Genomic DNA, 19,494 nt, shown 5'->3' on the forward strand with positions numbered 1-19,494 from the left:
CAGCATGGCCGTTAAAGTAGCCATGGAGGCACCCCACACAGATGTTCTGATTGCCAGGCGATGGGCGGTGCGGCCATTAAAGTAGCCATGCGGCGAGGCAGCGAGGGCCATTTTCTGTCCTTGGAGGCTTCTTGGTCATCTAGCTGGAATGATTGTGTGGCTGCAGGGTAAGCCCAGGGCTGAGCAGGCAGCCATGGGCTTACCCTGGATGGTACATACTCTGGCCCCAGGGTCTCTTCTGTAGCAGGGACCAACAAAGCTTTCCTAGGCTTCTAGGTCAGTCCTTTTATGTTCTCTCCTTGGAGGCTGCTGGGTCAGCTGGTTGGAATGAGGGTGTGGCTGCAGGTCTCCTTGTCGGTAAGCCCAGGGCTGAGCAGGCAGCAAAGCTGGATGGCAAATACTCAGACCCCAGGGTCTCTTCTGCAGCAGGGCCCAATAAAGCTGTATTTTAGAGCACTGCCCCCCTAAGCTTTGGTTCTTCAAATGTTTTGGGATGTAAATTTCTAGAACTCCACCCAACATCGAGCATGTCTGCACTGACACTTAACCATAAAAGAGGAGGATCATTGGCTCCATGGCATCTACATGATGAACAGAGCTGATCCATCTTATCATGGCCTTATCATGGGTTGCTCTGGAGTTTCCTCAAAACTCTGAAGCCAACTTGGACTGTGGGCCCATATAAACAGTTGATCTGGTTCTGATACAGTACCGGATGCAACAGACAATGTGGCTGTAGATTTTGGCAGCCCAAGGTATATGGGATAGCACCTACTGTTCCCCTTCTGTTATTATTGTAGTGGCAATCATCAGCAGTGAAATGTGGGCAGACATACAGCATGGGAAGGCGACACTGGTAGGGTTGTAGGTGACCAGAAATTATGAACTATTGTTTTAGGAAGTGATTTTGAGTGAAAGTTCTATCTGATCACTTGTCAGCATGTTTTTTGTTATTTCAGAAAGAGGTAAAGGTAGCGAACTGATGTTTATGGAAAAAATAGTGTATTTTCCCTATATTGGTGGTAGGGAAAATGACAACTGGACCACTATTTCCACCATTATTTCAAAGGGCCAACCAAACACTCACCCATTGCCATTAGAGTAAAAGGACAGGAATGGAGCACAAGCTGGCAGAACACTGGTGATGTGGTATGTTATTTAATGATTACATCAGTATTCACTGGGATGAAGCTCTTCAATTAATTTAAAAAAAGGGGAGCAGATGGGCGAAGTAGGTTCTTTGATGAAAGTTGAATTGTGCATGCAAAATAAGACTAGATTATTGTCATGCACTTTACTTGAACTTGGTGGGCCTTTGAAGAGTTCTGAAGAAGTTTGATATGAGCAACCCTCAGAAAACACAATAGTGCCCATTTTGTCACAATTCCATTGTGACAAAATTTGGGTTCAAAGTTCTACTCTTTGTCTTTAAAGTCAAGGATCATTCTGCAGAAAGGGGAAAGCAGCAGTGCTTCAAGGGGCCAGTTGCCCCTGACTGCTGCCATTTCCTCAACTATGCAATCAGAAGGCCAGAAATGGCACAACGATGGAGAGAATTTAGAGGGTAGGTGCTTCTTTTAGGTTCACTTGCCTTTTGTCACTCTGTTCAGAGGGTCATACAAGAGTTAAGGTACAGCACTCACACTCACATTGACCTGTGGATAAGTTGTCCCAGTTTTTGGTATTGTTTTTTGACTAAAGATTGTAGACTTATATATGAGTATATAGGATAATTGATGGGGATATAACACTGATGCACGGGACTGGAATCCCATCTCCCTTTCTGAAAACTTCTTTAGCCTTCTCTCTTTCTTCCCTCCCTATCATTCAGCAGGTGAAGAAGGGATTGTTTGTATGGAGGGTAATAACCAAATTCTCACAGACCTTCAGAGGTGATGGCTGCAACTTTTCCACTTTTGCTTTTGAGAAGGAGTGAGCAATCTTGACCCTCCAGATGTTTTTGACCTCCAGAGGTTAGGAGAGCTCTGGCAAGCCTAGGAAACAATTCCTTTCCTCAGATGTATTGAATTGTCCATTTTGTCGTTTCACTCAATGAAGGAGACATTAGTCTCTTCCACCTCTCTCTTTCAGAGAACAACCACTTTTGGGATACTTCTATAGTATCCTTAGTGTTTCACTAGCTCGAAGGAGATGTCCTATGATGGCTAGACAGTAATGTTTCAATATTCCCAACACCCTTGACCCAAAAATTGTTGCTTAGTTGTTCCATTTTCCTGCTTCAGACAAGCAACTCAACAATTCAAATAAGTAACAATCGAAAAGATAATCTCTCTTTCTATGATGGAGATGGGACTGAGATAAGCCCTCCCCCAAATTCATTTTTTTACAATCTCTGCCACTATTAAGGATGTGGTCACAAAATAGTGGATCCTTTTGCTTGTACGCAATCTCAGAATTTCAGTGAATTAACCTGCTTGGTCTTTGTTATTTGATTCACCAGTTTTGAGACCATGCTCTGTACTGGTTTGTCTTAGCTTTGTACGTAAGCAAATTAGAGCAATCAAGCAATATTCCACGAGGTGAAATGATGCCTCCATGTTAGATACCCGTTACACTGCACAATTATAGGATTTTTGATTCTACTTTAACAGCCTTGACTGCATCCTGTAAAATCATTGTCTATGTAGTTTGAGAAGACACTACAGTGATCTTGCATTAAATTCTAAATGCAGTATAACCCCCATATGGGGGATATGTTTCTTAACATGTCATGGGGAAAAATCATGTGGAAAAGAGTGAACCTTCATGAACCTTTCTATAAGTTACACTATCTTCTCCTGGAAGTTACTACACAGTTACTCTGGAGGACCCAGAAAATTCCTAGAGATGTAGGAGCTAGGTCCTCAAAGGCAACTCTGTGGTATCTTTCAGAAGAAGCATTTCATAGAATGGCATCGACAACCTAGAAAATTATTAATTAGAATATATTTTGTCAGATGTAGCTAGCTACGACTCATCTGACATGGATGCCACTCCTGCAGAGAAGGGGTTGTACTTAGGGCTCCAATCTCAATCTCAATCTCAAAATTCCATAGATTGGAGCCCACAGCTGAAAAATCTCAAAATTCCATAGATTGGAACCCACAGCTGAAAAATCTCAAAATTCCATAGATTGGAGCCCACAGCTGGAAAAAAATTCTACAACTGTACAGTGCAGTGTTTCTCAATCTGGGAGTTGGGGCCCCACAGGGGGTTGCAAGGGGGGTGTCAGAGGGGTCGCTAAAGACCATCAGAAAACACAGTATTTTCTGTTGGTCATGGGGGTTCTGTGTGGAATGTTTGTCCCAATTCTGTCATTGGTGGGGTTCAGAATGCTTTTTGATTATAGGTGAACTATAAATCCTAGCAACTACAACTCCCAAATGTCAAGCTCTATTTCCCCCAAAATCCACCAATGTTCACATTTGGGCATATTGGGAATTCACGCCAAGTTTGGTTCAGATCCATGATTGCTTGAGTCCATAGTGCTCTCTGGATGTAGGTGAACTACAACTCCAAAACTCAAGGCCAATGTCCACCAAACCCTTCCAGTATTTTCTGTTGGTCATGGGGATTCTGTGTGGGAAGTTTGGCCCAATTCTATCATTGGTGGGGTTCACAATGCTCTTTGATTGTAGGTGAACTATAAATCCCAGCAACTATAACTCCCAAATGTCAAGGTCTATTTTCCCCAAGATCCACCAGTGTTCACATTTGGGCTTGTTGAGAATTTGTGCTAAGTTTGGTTCAGATCCATCATTGTTTGAATCCATAGTGCTCTCTGGGTGTTTGTGAACTACAACTCCAGAATTCAAGGTCAAAACCCACCAAACCCTTCCAGTGTTTTCTGTTGACCATGGGAGTTCTGTGTGCCAAGTTCGGTTCAATTCCATTGTTGTTGGAGTTCAGAATTCTCTTTGATTGTAGGCTAACTCTAAATCCCAGCAACTACAACTCCCAAAAAACAAAATCAACCCCCTCAACCCCACCAGTATTCAAATTGGGGCATATGAGATGTTTGTGCCAAATTTGTTTCAATAAATGAAAATACATTCTGCACATCAGATATTTACATTACAATTCCTAGTAGCAAAATTATAGTTATGAAGAAGCAATGAAAATAATTTATGGTTGGGGGTGACCACAACATGAGAAACTGTATTAAGGGGTCGCGGCATTAGGAAGGTTGAGAAACCTTCCTAGTGTGAGAGGGCCCTTGAGTGCATGTGTATCACTTTCTGACTGCTGTGATGCTAAAAGCAGTGCTATTTCCTCACCCCAGGAACCCCAGTAATTTCGTGCATTGTTGCAACCTCACATATTAGCACCCACATGGAGGCGCCGTCTCCACAGACGGCGCCTGAGCATGAATGGAGCCTGGCCACAAGCCTGGAGATGCTCCTTGGCTTTGAATGCGAACCAGCCCTCAATGCTCTTATTTTGCTTCCCTGGGAGCCATAAATTTAAATAATGAGTAGCCAGGGTTCGGTTGCATGCCTAGCGACCAGTCTGAGATGCTTATTATCTTCATGGTCTTTTGGCTCTGGCTCTCTCTCCCTCTCTCCATTTTTTGTTGAATCATCATTTTCTGCCTTCATTACTTTCCCTGCAGTTGGGAACAGAGGTGGCAGCCTTTAGCCGCCAATGCTTCTGTTGCTGGAACTATTCTGCATTTTTTTCATTTTTTTCAAAAAACCCAAGGCTTCTAAAACGCAGCTTATTTTTAAATCAGTCGTAGTGAGAAGCGAGCAAAGCAGAGTGTTAATTGGGTCCAGTGGAATTCTCATTCCCATGGGGTGGAGGAGTGCTTCTTCCAAAAGAGAGAGGGAGGCTTAGGAGCGGCGGGCGGGTGGCGGAGGAGATAAAATGAATGCAAGCGAGGAAGCAGAAAACACACTGAACATCAAGGCTTCTGCATGTGTCAATGCAGTTTTAATTTCTTTTAAGAGATGCTTCTTATCTCTCTCTCTCCCCCCTCTCTCTATTTTTTTGTACAGTTTGGAAAACTGTTTAACCCTCTCCGGTCAGCAGATCCGGATAATCCGTGCATTTTTTGAACAAATAAAAGCAAGCCAGGGTTGGGTTGGGCGTCTATAATTTCTACAATACCGGCCTCTCTTTTGCAAACTGTGGCCCCCGAGTGCGATTTGCTATGCCTGCCCTTGTCAGCATTGTTCTGAGTCTAATTCCATATGGATGTCACATAGGACTTCTCCATCCCCCTCTCCAACCAATTCAATCCCCTTCCTCCCATCCATCCATTGGTACCCCCCTCCCTACTCTTCTTTCACTCTCCCTCCTCTCATGGGGAGAGCATGGAATTGCAAACTTTTAACAGCCTGCGCATTGTCTGAGTTACCTGCCGAAGATGAGTTTTCACTTAGGGTTTATCCTATCGTCTCCCTCCCACTCTCTTCCCACTCATTCTCTCTCTCTGTCTCCCTCTATTTATAACACAAAGCTTTCAAAAGAAAACTAAGAGCGGGCCCTTTTCTTTCTTTCCTTTTTTTTTCTTCCTCCCCCTCGCTTTCCCTTCGTTTCCCTGGCAGCGTGCATCTCTCTCTGCCTGCAGAAGAATGAGGCGAGCTGGCAGCGTGTGTTTCTGGTTGTTGCTTTTGGGAGAACCCGAGAAGACTCTTCAGGGAAAGCGTTTCCATTTGCAGCCAAGATCCCCTACTGAGTTTCGGGAGCCTTGTTGTGTGGGACTTATTGTGGCTAAAAGGTGAGAGTTTCTCTAAATGTCCCCTCATCCTATCCTACTGCTTCCGAAATCTGCCTGCATTGTTCTGTGGCTAGCGCTTGCTGGTAATTAACTGATGAGAGCAAGCAAGAAGGGGGAACGAATTTTTGTTTGCACAGATGAGCTTTGGGATAATCGTACATATTTCTCCTCTGAAGGATGTCCCATGGAATTCTGTGGGATGTATTCCTTGGTCGATGGGGTGGCTGCTTAAGTTTAGTAAGTAATCAAATCTTTCAAAGCTTGGTCCAGATAGTGCCCTTTATACATCCATACATTTCCCCCCTCAGTGTCACTAGTGGAGATATCTGCAGTGAAGTAGTCACGCTGCTGTTCTCCTCCGGATCTAAATCTCAAGGTATAACAAACCCACAACTCTGGGTGGGTTGTGTCTGGTACATTGCATGAGACCTGCTACAGTGCTTTGGAGAAAGAATATTATCTTAGCGAGCCAATAGGTTTTTGGAAAAGAAATGAGCACCAAGCTGCCTGGGCTTTCATCCCTTTTATGGTAAAGCTGAATGTCGTCAATTGTCAGTCCCCGAAAGGTAAGAACGGCTTATTTCATCAGACTTCACGTTTTAAGAACTACTGTTTGAATGGGCTGGGAGTTGAGTTTTCACTTTGCTTCGGAGGTGGGAGACATGTTTGCACTGATTTACTTCATCTTGTCTTGCCTCCATTGATGCTTTTGGCAGAACTTATCCGCACTGTGCTTGAAAACTGTGAGTCTTCAGTATAATAAGTTGTGAGTTAAGAATGCTTCCTGAGAAGATGCCTTTTGTGTCCAGATTGGTGTAAAAATTTCACAAATGCAACATGGACAGCATGAATTTTTCAGTGCTTGTGCCTTTAAAAGACATACGCTGTTGTCTGCCAGCACCATTCATCTTGAAGTGGGGTATGCACTGAAAATACAGGCATGCGGACATTATGGGATTTAGGACCTATGTTTTGTATTTAGATGTTTTGGGGTTGTTTTCTAAGCAAGGGGCATGCAGCGCACCCTGTCTGATTTTTTACAGAAGTACAAAATTGTCTTAGGAGGAATCTCTATTGAACAAATACACGTGATCTTCACTCATGAAGACATAACTTCCTTCCTTCCAAAATCCCCAGGAAGTGTATCTGTGGTTCAAGTTTGCAATGGAAGAGGGAGAATAAAATGCCATTTTCAGCACCTGTTCCCCTCCACAGATAAGAGAGTGGGAATGAGGATTGTATTTGGAAAACACTAGGTAGGGAGAGGGTTCAACAGACCTGTAACATTTTCTGTTACAGATTGCAGTTAACCTTCACAACGTCCTTATGTTTTTTTTCTATTAGAAAAGGTTGATGAAAGGGTGCATCCATGTAAACAAATCACATGTATTTGATCCTCAACAGTATATATACTATTTGGATATTTTCTTGTCCTGAGAATGAAGGGTCTTTGGGCATGTTGGGACCCCATCACTTTCATCTTCCATCAACAACTAGGATATGTGTGTGTTGCCTATATGAGAGATGGATAACACTGTGTTTTTCATTAGCAGCAGACCAATTGTTTTTGCATAGAAAACTTCAGGATTTTGAATAACACCCTGAAATGAAAAAAAAAAAAGAAAGGAAAGAAGAACAGGCAACACCACCACAAACCCCACCCAACTCCCCATTGTAATTTTGTCCAATTGGGGATTTTCTTTTGTATGCAAGAAGCTAATATTTACATCTACACCCTTTCCCTTTTTGTACATTGCAAAGTTAGGTATGGAGGGGAGGGGGAATAGAGTCGTCCTCCCCAACACTTGGTCATGACACAAGAGATGGTGTCTTGCTTCTCGTTTAATTTTGGTCTGCTTTTTAGCCAATTTCTCTGGTTTTGATACTCAAGGGTTGGGGAGTAGGATTGTGTCTGTTTGGGGTCAGAAAAAGAGAGGGGCAATAGAGACCTCAAGCTCAACAGAAAAAAAAATGGAGGAAATTTGTTTGGAAAAGTGGGTAGCCAAACTGCTAACTAATTGCTGCCAACATAAATACTTTTACTATTATAATTTTTTGCACAGTGAACTTTCTTTTTTCCACCCTGCTCGATCTTTTGGAATTGATTCTCACTTGCCTGTGGCAATCAGGCAGTGACTTTATACGTACCATTAAATTTTTTACAAGTTTTATGAGTTTTCCTGAAATTTAGCTTTATTATTGTTACCCACTTAGAAACTTTTAGAATTGAGTGACTAGAAGTGTCTGAAGATAAATAGAGAGGTGTTGTCCACACAGTCTGTGGGGCTGTGTTCCTATTGCATTGTGCATTCATGCTTGTGGAGCTGTTTGATGTTGAAGTGCTAAACCAGGAGTGAAGTCAGAGGGGAGACAGGTGTTATGTTTTCTCTCTACTTATTACACAAGGTCAAAGAGAATTTTTAAAGGGTGTTTTATATGCCATAGCATATTGGCTGTGCGATGGGAGCTTAGAATGAAACTCTTTATGTTCAAATGGGTAGACACAGATGGTCGGTTAGTTCTCATGGCTTTTCCTTTGTGGAAACTTCACAGGCCTGCAATTTTTTTATTGTTGATAGGTTCCATTCTTCTTTCTTGAATTTAAGAGAGAGATTATTGGTAATTCCCAAAAAGAGTTCAGATAATCCCCATAGGTCACAAGAACACATAGAATCCTAGAATTGAAAGGACCACCTGGTTGGATCCCCTGCCATGCAGCAATACCCAACCAAAGCATACCTGAAAGATGACAATCCAACATCTGTTTAAAGACTTCCCAAGAAGAGCAGGTGTAAGGCTACAAAGGTTTGTCCTGTCTCTATAGTAACAACTGGAAGTCATGCCTTGTTCCCCTGCCCCTAAGATCACTGTATGCAATGCACATCACTTGTATATGCATAACACATAGAGCTTCTTATACAAGGAGGGTGGAAATGGTCAGTGGTAGGATTCTACCTTATATGGAGAAGGTTTTTAAGTCCCAAGCTTGAGGTGAGCATATCTGAAAGACAGTTGTCTCCCATGTGGGCTTCCCTGGAAAAGAAGATCCTTCGTCCAAGCCTTACTGAATGTTCTCCCATTCCATGGCGCTAGGTCGGGTACATGTTTGTGGAACTACCTCCTAGTTGCACCCCTTCTGAACTTATATTTTATATTTTAGCAGCAAAGACCATGCTACTTCATTCAAACTTCTCAAAACTGGGGTGGCTGCTATGGCTTTTTTAAAAAATATATATGAAGTTTTGGGTGTATTTCTAAAGTTGCTTTATGGATCTAGCATTGTGTAGTGCTTTGAACATTGGACTATGATTCTGGAAAACAGGGTTTGAATTCCCTCTCAGCCATGAAAACCCACTGGGTGCCCTTGGGCAAGTTATTTATTTATTTCGTATCAAAAGCATTGCATAAATTAGTATAAAACTGATAAAAATAGAAGGAGCGCAGGCGGCTAAATATCTTGGGCAAGCTACACACACTTATCCTCAGAAATTCTATGATAAATTCTTAGGGTCGCCATAAGGACACACACAGCAAATTGTTAATTGCTTAGAATTTCTGGTGGGTTTGAGAGGTGATAAATGCCTTAAACAGATAGATAAATACTGTAAAATTAAATATGTATATGTGTAGAGGTCCTTCTTATATGAGTCAGACGTACAGATGAAAATGTATGTTGCAGGCCAAATGTAGATGTAATTGTGGGCACGTCTAATGTACATATATCCCTGTATTTTGCTCAGAATTTTTTTTCAGATTCTCTTCTTAACTTATTTTTCACTCTTGAATATGTACCATCTGTGAAATATGGACATGATAACATAAGGTTGAAATCTCATTAGTATAAGATTGTGTGAGCATCTCTAACTTTGACAGGCTTTTTCCAGGGAGATAGAGAGTCCGACTGTTCAGTGGATGAAAATTGGGATTGTGTTGGAGTTGATCACTTCTGTGCCATTAATTGGCTGTAGCCAGGTCTTTGATTTCAGGGAACCTGTTTAATCCCCCAATGCCAACAGGCCAGGCTTCGGTTGTGCATTCTGCAAAAATACAGAATGGTTTATCCCCATTAATATTCTGGGAGATCTCAGGGTGAACCAAGAGTTTGTTGCTGCAGTATATGGGATTTGTTTTCCATATATTCAGGTGTTCAAAAAAGAGCACCAAAGACATATTCAGGTGTTCAAAAAAGAGCATTGTTGCTCTTTTTACATAAAGGTTGAGTATTTCTTATCTAAAATCAGAAGTGTCCTGCATTTTTATTTATTTAATTATTTTGGAATACTTTCGTAAACGTAATGAAATATCTTGGAGATACAGGTAAAAAAGTAAAGGTAGTCCCCTGACATTAAGTCCAGTTGTGTCCGACTCTGGGGTGTGGTGCTCATCTCCATTTCTAAGCCGAAGAGCCGGCATTGTCCATAGACACCTCCAAGGTCATGTGGCTGGCATGATTGCACGAAGCGCAGTATAAATACAACCCGAGTCTAAATGTGAATTTCATTTATTTTTCATATGTGCATTGTCCACGTAGTCTGAAGGTAACTTTATATACAATATTTTGAACAATTCTGTGCATTAAACTATGTTTCTGAACACTGTACTATGAGAAAGCAAAGGACAATTTTGAATTTTGTATATTTTAGGAATTCTAGATAAGGGATACTCAACCTGTGTTTCAAAAAGGAGAGTTTTTACTGTTTGTGTTGTCTAACTGTCCTTTAGAAAACACTACTTTTTTGGAGTTACTGCCCGTTCAATGGGTCGTCATGGATAGGAGAGCTTCTCCTTTTTAGACTGGCACTCTCCATGTGATGTGATTGACAATATAGGGGATAGTATTGCTGTGTTCACTGTATTCCCCTATTAATGTGTTTATTTAAATGCCAGAAAGGCATTTAGAGCTGGACCTTCCTGCTCTAAGTATTAGAAGCTGTAGACTTTGTCAAGGCATACCTTTTAGAACTTGCTCAGAGTGTGCATACAATTAAATCCTAAAGTGCTTTTCTGAGCCACTTGGGGAAGAGGGACTTCATTTGCTTGGTGGATTTGCTTAACAGCTCCATGTGGAAATGCATCGCTTTAAAATCATCTCCTGTAAGATGATCAGGAGGAAATCCAGCTGAGCAGCCTCCTTTCCTAATCCGACTTTGCTGCAAGTCTTGCGAGTTTTTAAATAAGTGGGAAGTCAACCCAAAGCCTAGCGATTATGGAGAAGCTCTCAACCAATGATGCTTTCAAAATCCAAGGTGTGAGGAGAAAGAAAATCCTTTTTGAAGGGCATGGGTGCTTTAAGTGCCAGTTATTGTATGCACTAAAGTTGGAAGTACATTTCCTAATGCCTACTCTCTTGGTGCTGAAAATTGTCGAAAGGGTTTGAGAGTTTGGGACTTACCATCGCAATGGTGTGAGAAGGAACTCCTGGTCTCCCCTCCCTTTCTCACAAAGTGACCTCCACTGGTGTCGTAAACCTGCATTTACCACTTTTATAGTCTTGCTGGTGATTCTGGCAAAGCAATCGTTGCATAGATGTAGAGAAGATCTGGGTGGGGGGACCATTGTGGGAAATGGAATCCAAAATAACAACTTAACTTAAGCTCTAGAGCTGGTTGCTTGGAAATTCAAGCAGGTTTTTTCTCAGTTTGCATCCCCTGCACTCAGTAGCTTTCCATTCTGCTGCAAGTATTCTGGAGATTTGCTAAGAATGAAAGGAGATCTGTGGAAGTAGTGGTGTACAATTTCAGTTGTAGCAGTGTAAAACTTCAGTTGTTTTGTTACTGCAGACCTGAATCAGTAATTTCAACAATTTTCTACTTAATGTCCAAGAATATGGTAAGACCCATATTAAGGGTGGTTATTATTATTATTGTTGTTGTTTTTATTATTATTATTATTATTATTACACTGACACAAAAACACAATATGACTTCAAACGAGATTTGTATGCTGGATTTCATAGCACAAAAGTACAAGTTGAACACTTCCCAAGTGTTTAGGACTTTGTGATGTATTTTTGAATCCAAGTAAGGTGGCCTTTTGCAGTTGAGAGATCGTGATTTTGTCAATGTTTATTGCTTTCAAATGTCATCTGAGATCTTTTGGCACAGCACCCAGTGTGCCGATTACCACTGGGACCACCTGTACTGGATTTATGCCAGAGCCTTTGCAGTTCGATTTAGGGGTCCTGATAACGGCTGAGTTTTTCCTGTTGTTTTTCGTCAATTCGACTGTCACCTGGTATGGCAACATCAATAATCCAAACTGTTTTTTTCCAGAATCGTGATGTCTGGTGTATTATATTCCAAAACTTTGTCGGTCTGGATTCACAAGTCCCACAGTATTTTTGCGTGTTCATTTTCCACTAGCTTTGCAGGTTTATGATCCCACCATCATAAATCAGTAATGATCCCACCATCATAAACCATAAACCATCTTAAAGCATCATAAACCATGATGATGATGATGATGCACCTGTCATGCTCAGCACTTTTTAATTTTAATTTTAATTATTACATTTGGCCCGGCCATTGTTTTAACTGCGTCATTGCGTGTTGTTAATGTTGTTGCTTGTTATTTGTTTTATTTTGCTGTATTATTGTTGTTGTTGTTTTATTGTTGTATTTTGGGCTTGGCCTCATGTAAGCCGCACCGAGCCCTTCGGGAGATGGTAGCGGGGTACAAATAAAGGTTTATTATTATTCTTATTTATTATACCCCGCTTTATCTCCCCAAAGGGAAGTCAAAGTGTCTTTTTACTTGTGCCCTGGGAAAAATGGTGTCTAGGCATTTTTTAGGTTCTCCAGGTGATTCTATGGTATGTTTTTCTCAGAAACGATCATCGATTTGCATTGGAAGATCCAACAAATTTGTAGAGGGAAACCCTCTAAGAATTTCAAGGTCCTCTAACTTTATAGTATGGTATGCTGGGACTAGAAATAAGGTAATTGAATGGTGTTTGGTTATACCAACAGTTTCATGTAACTTTGGTTTAGCTAAGAATGTATCCCCTGTGGATACGGGGTTCTAACTTTACTGAGTATTCTGTATCTTTTTTAACCATTATTTGCTATTTGGGATAATCTTGAGAGCAAATATTCTGCACAGAAATATCTATGGATTTTTTTACACATACAAACATATTTGCACAATGCTTTCTGTACAAATATTGCTGCAGGGAGCTTGCAACTATGATAAAGTAAACATGTGATTGTGGACTCATGGTAATATGGCTCCAAGTATGATCTAGAAGTATTTGCACATTTTACTCCTGGGCTCAGCATTTACTTTTAGAGAGTCAAATTGTGCGAATAGCAGTTCTGCAACTAGTGGCCCTGTCCCATTTTCTGAATGGGAGGGAGTCAAGCAGCTCCTCTAAGATTGGAAAATAGTTTTATGTTGTTAGAAGTAGAGGTGAGACAGAATCTAACTACCAAGCCCAACAAGAAAGATTGGGGGGGGGGGGGGAGGAAAGACCAAAGTGGTGAATACCATGGAGATGCAGTAAACTCCTTCTCATATGTGATACAGCCATCTTCCAAAGGGAAAAAATGCACAGAAACTAATTCATACAGAGTACATGTCCTGAAAATAATGGCAGAAGAATTGGCTGGAGCCTGTGTATTAATGTTGTTGGAAACTTGTTTGTAGCTGTTCCGTCTTTATTTTTTCACTCCCCTTCCCTTTCGCATAACTTAACAGATCATGGTTTCTGTATGGAAATAGCACAGTGAAGAACGACAAGGAAAAGTGATTCTAAAGACAGGCTTACTGGCCAAATGAGAGAAAATACAGGGCTCACTTGTTTGGAGAGCATTTGCATGAGAATGCAGAATGGCATGGTGTGTTGGTTGAGGTGGCCATGCAGAACGGGAATGGGGAGGGTGCGTGGTGCTCCTTTGCAAAGCCTACAAACCATTTTGACTCGTATACTAACAATACATACTTTGCCCCTACAACATTTTAAGAGAAATACGGTTGTGATACATATGTCCAAGAGTTTCTGTGGCATTAATTGGCAATTAATCAATAATTAATAACAGTAAAAATGCATACAATAACCAGCTATTGTGATCTTCTTAGGCCACTTTTCTGCAGCATTTTCAGCTGGATAGATGTTTTTAAGCAAGATAAGTAAGTGAATGTTAAAATATTAAAAATAAAAAAAAATCCTCAGCTCTAGGACTCCAAGTGGTGTACAAACATTAGAAAAGATATAGACAAAAGTTCTCATCATTAAGATATTTGGTGATTGTTGTGTGCCTTCAAGCCTTTTTTGACCTATGGTGTTCTTACCATAATGTTTTCTTGACAAGACTTGTTCAGAAGAGGTTTGCCATTGTCTTCCTCAGAGGCTGAAAAAAAATGTGACTTGCTCAAGGTCACCTTCTGGCTGGGTGGGGTTTTGAACCCTGGTCTCCAAAGTCAGTCCAACATTCAAACTTTTGCACAACTAAAAACATACAAGAGTTTACACATAGTTAACTATCAATAGCATTAAAAGTGACATGAAGGCAGAGAAAGTGTTTCTAGATTCTTGGAGATAATTTCTCGCACAATTCTGTGTTCTTCTATGTCCAGTGGAAATTGAACATAGAAGTTCACTAGAGCAGCATTTCTCAAACTGGAGGTAGGGACCCTGGGGGGTCGTAAGGGGGGTGTCACAGGGGTTGCCAAAGACCATCAGAAAGCACAGTATTTTCTGTTGGTCATGGGGGTTCTGTGTGGACAGTTTAGCTCAATTCTGTCATTGGTGGGGTTCAGAATGCTCTTTGATTGTAGGTGAAATATAAATCCCAGCGACTACAGTTCTCATATGTCAAAGTCTATCTTCCCCAAACTCTACCAGTGTTTACATTTGGGCATATTGAGTATTTGTGCCAAGTTTGGTCCAGACCCATAATTGTTTGAGTCCACAGTGCTCCCTTGATGTAGGTGAACTACAACTCCAAAACTCAAGGTCAGTGCCCACCAAACACTTCTGGTATCTTCTGTTGGTCATTGGAGTTGTGTGTATCAAGTTTGGTTCAATTCTGTCCTTAGTGGAGTTCAGAATGCTCTTTGATTGTAGGTTAACAACTATAAATCTCAGCAACTACAACTCCCAAATGACAGAATCAAATGACAGTTTCTTCCAAGAACCCCTGGAGCTGCGAGGTAACCAAATGTTCCAGGACTTTGCCTGAAAAGGGGAGATTGGAAACTGGCCGAAAGTTGTTCATATCAGTGGGGCCCAGTGATGACTTTTTCAGTGGTTTTATACCAGCTTCTTTTAAGCTCGCTGGAATTTTTCCTTTCCGAAGGCAGGCATTAACCACCACCTTGACTCACTCTGCCAAACCTCCTCTGGCTTCCTATATCAGCCAGGATGGGCAGGGGTCCATGATGCATGTGGTCACCCTCACCTCTCCAAGAATCTTGTCAACATCCTCGAGTTGCACAAACTGAAATGAATCCATTAAAACCGGACAAACAGATGCTCTCGCTACATCTTCAGTTATGAATTAACAATGAAAATAATTTTATGATTGGGGGTCACCACAACCCAAGGAACTGTATTAAGGGGACGCAGCATTAGGAAGGTTGAGAAACACTGCAATAGAGGTTCCCAGAGAAAGGTTGTGTGAATTTCACAGATGACCACTCGTAAAAACTCAGTTACAGGTAAGCAACCTATTCATATTTGCACACCTCCAAAGTAAGTATATGTCTTACTATCCATGAAGTCAGCCTGGAGGACCTAGAGATATTTAAAGAGAACATTTTAATCAAAATCCACAAATAATCAAACCTGCACAAGTTAAACCTGTAAACATGGAGGCCTGATTGTTCTGTGATGGCCACGATGACTCCCTAACCAGAATGATCAATAGCAAGTCCTGATGGAACTTGTAGACTATTACTCTGGAACATGCTTAATTTTTGGGAAGGCTGCTTAAAAATACACCAGACTTAAACATTCCCCATCTTCTCTCTTTGTGTAAGTATTCTCTTTTCGCTTGCACACCCTTGAGTAAATAAAGGCAATTTAAGTTTTTCCCCTTCTCAGTTATTTTCTGCATTTATGTCAGCATTTCCTACTTTTTTTGAACTGCTTCTCGAATTGATTTCTTACAGTGCAGCTGTGCCGGTGGTAAACACACAGGGGAGTTTGTTGCTAAAAGTAGGCTCTGATAGTTATTCTCGTATGGGAGGCTTGGGTAACTTGGGACCCAGCAGTTTAAATGCAACCTGGAAGTCATATACATAAGCCCAAAAAAGGCTGCTTCTCCCCCCTCCCCCTTTGCTTATACGAATAAGAGGCTGTCATACATCTGGCAGGCTACTTACACATTGACTTGGTGGTCACGTGTTAGGCTGACTTGACTAGATGGATTGCTTGTCTGGTTTAATATTTGGGAATGGCCATGGTTCAGTGGTAGCGGTCCAGTCTACAGCTTCTACAGGATGATCTAGGAAAGACATCTGTCTGAAACCATGCATAAACAGTACTGGATTGATGGACCAGTGGTCTGACTATATATTAGAGATGTAATTCGACACAAATTTTCATCACAAAGGTAGCAGTGAGTAATTCCAGCAATTTTTTGCCTGTTGCCAGAAATTCTTCAGAAACCACATAGTTTTCCCAATTGGGGAGTTATTCAGTGTCAAATTTGCATGTGGATGCTTTGTGAAGAAAACAGCAATTTTCTATGTAGAAAATATTTCAATACAGTATTAATTTTGGTGCAGAAATAGCCGTTTTCTATGCAAATCAACTACACTTCAGCCCTCCACATTTGCAGGTGTGACATATGGATTTTATTAGTCATAGATTTCATTAAAATGTTAACACTTAGAATCTCTGCACCCTCCAGTAAAATTCTGTGGTCTTCTGAAAGTTTATTATTTATTGTTTATTTACTTTATTTATACCCCACCTTTCTCACCCCACAGGGGACTCAAGGCGGCTTACAAAATCCGATAAGAAGTCAATGCTATAACATACACATTACAGTAAAACCAATATAACCATAAAACATACCCTATCAACTATAAAACAAATAAAACATATAAGCAAATAAGAATATATAAGACAATGAAACAGATTAAAACATATTACATATTAAAAGTGTAAAGTGCCGGATCTTGAGTTTATACTTAGTAATTAATCTATAGTCATTACCCAAACAGCTGAAGTCAAATTCTGTATTGGCCTATTCTCTGAACACGTGTGTACAAAGCCAAGTCTTTAATTTTTTTTCTGAAGACCAGGAGGGATAGGGCCTGTCTGATGTCACTAGGGAGGGAGTTCCACAACTGAGGGGCCATCACTGAGAAGGCCCTGTCTCTTGTCCCAACCAATTATGCTTGTGAAAGGGATGGGACTGAGAGCAGGGTCTCCTCAGTAGATCTTAAAACTCTAGTTGGCTCATAAAGGGAGATATGTTTGGACATGTAAGTTAGACCAGAAGTGTTTAGGGCTTGATCACAGTTGATCACAGAGACATGCTGAAGGACCTAGTATTTCCTGGAATATGAGTTTTGAGTTTTAGTGTATTTACTGTATTTACTGTATTTTAATTCTGTTTTTACCACACTGTTACTATTTAATTGTTTTCTTTTGTTTACTTTTGTATGGCACCTTTTAAACTTGTCTAGTGTGGAGTGTTAGCTGCCTTAAGTCCCCAGGCAGGATATAAATAAAGATAAAGATGATGATGATGATGATGATGATGATGATAAATCTCTTGGAATCTCTAGGTCCTCCAGTGCAATTCAAGTCAGCTTCTAGTAGAAGTTGACCATAGAATTGTGGTTGAAGACCTAGAAATGCCATATGTGGTTATTCAAATGTAGTTGGACTTCAACTCCCATCAGTCCTAGGTATTATAGCCAGCGTGAATGCTAGAACTTGTAGTTCAACAGAACCTGCAGGGCTGCACTTTTCATCCGTTTTAATTATTGTGTAGATACAAAGGGTGTATCTACACAGTAGAATTAGTGGGGTTTGACACGACTTTAAATGTCATGGTTTAATCGTATGAACCTCAGATTTGTAGTTTGTTGTGACACCAGAGCTCTGAAAAGTTACAGGATTTCATAGCATTGAGTCATGGCAGTTAAGGTGGTGTCAAACTGTAGATGCACCCTATTACTTGTGTTTGAGGATCTGGAAAAGGAATTAGTCCATCATCCACAGATGAGGTCTTTTTCTTGCTTCTGTCTGCAATTTTTCCCCTGTTGACATATCTGTAGTCTGCGATGATGGCTTTGTCACAGATCAAACAATTCCTGGACTACACAGAAAATTTACAATGTCCAGCTTTACCAAGACATTTTGCCAACAATCAGATAAAGAGCAATCAAAGGGTTATTACGATAACATCTCTCTTTGTACTGCACATTTTGCCTTGCAATAGAACTACTCATTGGCTGGGTTTGCAATCGGGATGCGAGGCTGGAAATCAATAACTCTAGTGGTTAAAGCATGACCTGCTATTTTTAAAGAGAGATAGGTGATTGTATGATCCAGATTTCTAATAGCACTGCTATAAAAAGACAACTATATGATACAATTGTTTAATTTAGACACTTATGTTTTTAGGCATTTTATACCTGGGGCTTCTTTTTTAAATGCTAAGCTGTTATTGGGAAAATGTGCTCAAGTGTGGATCAATTTTAGATCGGTTTGTGAGTGTGGCAAATTCCAATTGCAGCTTTAATAGATGCATGGTTTCCAAGTTGAGGGAAGTAATAATCCCCCTATTTTCTGCACTGATCAGGCCTTATCTGCAGTATTGCATTCAATTCTGGGCTTCTCATTCAAGAAGGCTATATATGGAGTTAGAGAAGGTTCAGAGAAAATAATAATAATAATAATAATAATAATAATAATAATAATTATTATTATTATTATTATTTATTCCTCACTTTTTCTCTCCACAAGAAAAGTCAAACCACTTACAAAACTTTCTTTTTTAAAATCCTACTTGAATAAAAAGGTTTTAGCCTTCTTATCATTCTTGAAAAACAAAGATGACAAGAAGTATGGAGAAAAAAAGTTGAAGGAATTGGGCTTGTTCAGCTTGGTAAAGGGGAGGCACAGTGGTTATGATTGTCCTCTTTAAATACTTCAAAGGGTGTCACAGAGAGGAGGGGCCAAGTCTGTTCTCTGCAGCCCTAGAAGGTAAGACTATGGGCACTTTGGGGCCGCATTGTGGCAAGGCAGGGGTGTTATCAGTTGCCTCCATGATGAGACATCAGCCCCACAGCCCGGTCCAGCCTGGCTGGGAAAGCTGCTGGAACCACAGGTTTCAGCGGTGGCCAGGGGAGCTTTTGCACAATTAAAACTTGTGCACCAGCTGCACCCATATCTTGGGAAGTCTGACTTGGCCTTGGTGGTCCACGCTCCGGTTACATCCTGTATAGATTACTGCAGTGCGCTCTATGTGGGGTTGCCTTTGTATCAAATCACTTATTTCAGCCATAGACCAGTACAGGTTGCCTTTGAAGACTGCTCGGAAGCTACAATTGGTCCAACGGGCAGGAGCTAGGCTGCTCACCGGAGTGCCGTACAGAGGGCATAGCACTCCCCTGTTGCGTCAGCTCCACTGGCGGCCAATCTGCTACTGAGCAGAATTCAAAGTGCTGCCTTTAGTGTATAAAGCCCTAAATGGTTCCGGACCAGCCTACCTGTCCAAACATAGTGCCCCCTATGAACCATCACAGAGATTAAGATAATCTGGGGGTGCCCTGCTCTCAGTCTCACCTTCTTGGTCGCTCTCCATGTGAGT

At 41.0% G+C, this 19,494-nt stretch overlaps 1 protein-coding gene across 7 annotated transcripts in view; it reads left to right on the forward strand.

Moving 5' to 3' along the window:
* The window catches only part of FAT3 (FAT atypical cadherin 3), a 695,104-nt gene that overhangs the window by 166,271 nt on the left and 509,339 nt on the right, over positions 1-19,494 (forward strand). The window contains exon 2 of one of the 7 annotated variants that reach the window (XM_060771117.2): positions 5,550-5,722. The exons of 5 other annotated variants lie outside the window; for them this stretch is intronic. The gene's annotated coding sequence lies outside the window, so the exon portion shown is untranslated. Of the gene's footprint in view, positions 1-5,549; positions 5,723-6,091; positions 6,289-19,494 lie in introns of those variants that run through there. One more of the 7 variants, XM_067466518.1, reaches the window with a different exon arrangement.

This window comes from Anolis sagrei, chromosome 3 (assembly GCF_037176765.1).
Source record: "Anolis sagrei isolate rAnoSag1 chromosome 3, rAnoSag1.mat, whole genome shotgun sequence".
In the NCBI taxonomy this organism is placed as follows: Eukaryota; Metazoa; Chordata; class Lepidosauria; order Squamata; family Dactyloidae; genus Anolis; species Anolis sagrei.